We start from the raw sequence: 4,164 nt of genomic DNA, 5'->3' as shown, positions 1-4,164 counted from the left end.
GGGTATTTCTTTTGATTCCCCGATAATCATGGCTCAAAAAAATGTTTGTCCAAAGATCTTGAAACTAGAGACTTAAAGCTTCAAACTGGTCTTTTTTTTTGTCTCGACACGACCATTTTTCACTAACATACAAGCTTTTCAAAAATCACTAAAAAATTTAAGAAATATTTTTATTCCTTTAATTTCTTCTAGTAGTTACATACATACAAGGTGATTCACATATGGCGACCAAAAATGAAACCTCATATTCTTTGGTGAATTTTAAGTAGAGGTTTTCCTATAAAGTTTTTATCTAGAACGCTTCATTAAAAAGATACAAGGTGTTAAACTTCAAAAAATATTGTTATTTTTTTTTAATAATTTAAAAACTAGTGAAATAATTTGTAATTGGGCGGCACGTATATTTATGTAAACATTGTCCAAAATCTGGGGGCTTTTCCTACAATTTATATGCTCTAGTGGCGGAGATACAAGGTATCAGTGACATATTTTTCTAAATAAAATAGTACGCCACTGCTTTATGGTAGCAACCATGATAGTTTCGGATTTGCCTTTCAATTTTCTACAAATTACTGCTCTCTTATGTTTTTCGAAAAAAGCCTGATTTTTGAGTAAAAGTTAAAAAACCAACTGAAAACACTTTTACTTAAATTACATGACAAGCACTAAACACATTAGTCATCATTTTAATGATTTTATTTGAGTAAATGCTCAAAAATACCTCCATTTCCATGAACATAGGCCCGATTTCATTTTAGTAACGAAAATGTAATTTGTTCGAAATTTATTGTTGCTTGAATCTGATGAAAAGCATTATTTATTCTTGCTTCTAACTGCTCAGAACGTCAATGTTGCTATCGCAGCCCACTATGTATTTTTAAAAAGAATTATATTCGAATAGGTATCGAAGTGTGTCCTCAGTTGGTTTTTTAAGTTTTACTCGAAAATCAGGCCTTTTTCGAAAAATATAAGAGGGTAGTAATTTGTAGAGAATGAAAGACGAATCCGAAAATATTATGGTTGTTACTCTAAAGGAGTGGCGTACTATTTTATTTAGAAAAATATGCCACCGATACCCTGTATCTCCGCCACTGGCATGTATATTTTAGGAAAAGCCTTCAGATTTTGGACAATGTTTACATAAATACATGTGCCGAATTTCAAATTATTTCACTTACTAGTTTTTAAATTATTTAAAAAAATTAAAAATACTTTTTGACGTTTAACACCCTGTATCATTTTAACGAAGCGTCCTAGATAAAAACTTTGTAGGAAAGACACCCCTTAAAATTCACCAAAGAATACGAAGTTTCATTTTTGGCCACTATTTGTGAATCACCCTCTATAAGAACTCACAGTTTACTTACTATTATAACTTACTATATTATAAATTTCTATTTGGTTGCGTAAAAAATTTTGTACTAATTATAGTTGTGCATTATAATGATTATATTTGTCGTGTCATCTGTCACGGTGCTCCTGAGCGAATTTAATTGAAATTTTCGTGTCACTCCAAAAATAATAAGATATTCTGTTTCTACAATACTTGAATATCATTTTAAGCCCCGAACCAAAATATTTGGTGTGGCGCTTTTTTTCCGATGGCAAAATAAGAAATTTAATATTTTTCATTCAGGTAACTATAAAAATTTTACTTCAAAAATCAAAAAGAGAGTTGTAAGTTATTTTAACAAAGTGAAAACTATTAAGCCAGTATATATATTAAATGTTTTATTCTTTTATATACACAAAATAAAAAGTATATTTATTATAATGGTACAAACATAATTTATAGCAAAATTAATAATTCAATCGTATAAAATTACAATCAATTTTCAATCAATCAGTTGAATAACGTACAACTAATAGATGACACGGCCTACATGAGAGGCATTGTAATCGCATATAGCAAGTAATAATTTCATAGAATATTCAGGGTGAATGTTTGATGCTTTGTATCTATCCCATATTTTTGAAAAATCTGAATATGAGGATTCTGTAGCTTGTTCGCTGTAATAAGCTAATCCTCTGTTTTTTTCCAAACAAAAATCTTTAACATGGAAAAAAATTTCATGGACTTTGGGGGTTACAGACGGCTATATCAAAATTCATATAACTTTTCCTGAATTCATTAATATGACTTACAAACTTTTCATTAAGTTCCAATGAAAAACAGCTGTTTAACAATTTTATTCAACTTTCTGGAACAATCAACAAACTTAGCACAATTTAAACACTTGAAATTGGCCAAAATGTCGACACAAGCAATGTTTAGTAAGCATTTCCTGTAAATGTTGGGCTTCCATAAGTACACTGGCACTGAACGTGTTGCATTTATTTGCCCATTGCAGACTTACTTCTTCATTCACTTTCTTCATGTGTCCGAATAACGTGTATTCAGTTTTTTCCATGTTAAAGATTTTTGTTTGGAAAAAACAGAGGATTAGCTTATTACAGCGAACAAGCTACAGAATCCGCACATTCAGATTTTTCAAAAATATGGGATCGATACAAAGCATCAAACATTCACCCTGAATATTCTATGAAATTATTACGTGCTTTATGCGATTACAATGCCTCTCATGTATAACCGTGTCATCTATTAGTTGCGTGTAAAAATACACTGAATCATTTATTCAACTGATTGATTGAAAATTGATTGTAATTCTATACGATTGAATTATTAATTTTGCTATAAATTATGTTTGTACCATTATAATAAATCTACTTTTTATTTTGTGTATATAAAAGAATAAAACATTTAATACATATACTGGCTTAATAGTTTTCACTTTGTTAAAATAACTTACAACTCTCTTTTTGATTTTTGAAGTAAAATTTTTATATTTACTTGAATGAAAAATATTAAATTTCTTATTTTGCCATCGGAAAAAAAGCGCCATACCAAATATTTTGGTTCAGGGCTTAAAATGATGTTCAAGTATTGTAGAAACTGGATATCTTATTATTTTGGAGTGACTCGAAAATTTCATTTAAATTCGCTCAGGAGCACCGTGCTGTATTTGTATATGTACCGAAATGTATTAGTTTTTGAGACATACACCTAAGCGCATTGTTTTGTGTAATAATATTATTTTTATATATGTTATATTGTTTGTTAATTCCCTACTGGCCTACTCTGATTATTACTTAGGTTTACTAATAATAACAATTTTTTAAACGACTTGTTTCTCGTCTCCCTTCCAGTATTTTTTAATTGAGTTCGTGCAGTAACCTCGGCATCTCCGATCGGAGTGGAAACGAGCTGAACTCGTATTAATCTGGGTGCATCCCGACCGTGCGATTGAACTTTTTACCGCCAACTGTAAATCAGTTCAGCATAATAGGCGACGGGCCGGCAGTGATTGTAAATTAGTGTATAATTGTGGGAGAGCGCTCCGTGCACCGGACACCGTTCAATCAGTCAACGGAAGCAGTAATCAAGGCGGCTACGGCCGCAGCACGGCCTGCTGCGATATTCTCACGGTGCACGAGCCCCACGCCTACTCACTTCATGAAGTACGTCGGGATTGCTGCTTTTATGGGACTGTAATCTGTGATAGTGCAGTCGCTTGTGTAATGTCGTGGGCCTGTTGATGGTTAAATAATGACTGCACGCGGTACTTTTACACTCCCTATTTTACGATGTTTCGTAAGTAGGCGGGATTATTGGAACACCTTCGGATTTAAAATGATTTTATGGGCCCAGTTCGTAAAGATTGTAATAAATATCGTTGTTTGAACTTTGATATTGGTCCTTGATAACTCTAAAATTCTGGAGTAAAGATCCTTGTGTAGTTACACATTTCACTGCTTCTGGGCAAATTGGAACTATTTTATAGGAATGAGTCAGTGACTGATTTTTTTTTATAACCGTTTTGAAAAAGTAAATATCTGAACCTCAATACACACGTTGATCCAGCCGCTCGCCTAAAATTCTCGAAGGCTGTCCGTTGCTACAAAGCTAGACCTATACAGGGTGTTTTTGAATGGAGTAGCATAAATGATACCAGTGAATCTACATTTCAAAAGAACACGATCTGCAAAAAATCGCCTTAGTAAAATGTTCACCCCTGAAGAGATATGGGCCATCAAAGTTTCCAAAAAAATTATGAAAATTGGCTGTAATTTGAAAACCGAACGAGGTACAAATAACAAATTTTT

The sequence above is a fragment of the Anoplophora glabripennis genome, unplaced genomic scaffold (genome assembly GCF_000390285.2).
Source record: "Anoplophora glabripennis isolate ALB-LARVAE unplaced genomic scaffold, Agla_2.0 scaffold178, whole genome shotgun sequence".
In the NCBI taxonomy this organism is placed as follows: domain Eukaryota; kingdom Metazoa; phylum Arthropoda; class Insecta; order Coleoptera; family Cerambycidae; genus Anoplophora; species Anoplophora glabripennis.
The sequence above is the reverse complement of the archived record's forward strand: the minus strand, read 5'-3'. Positions refer to the sequence as shown.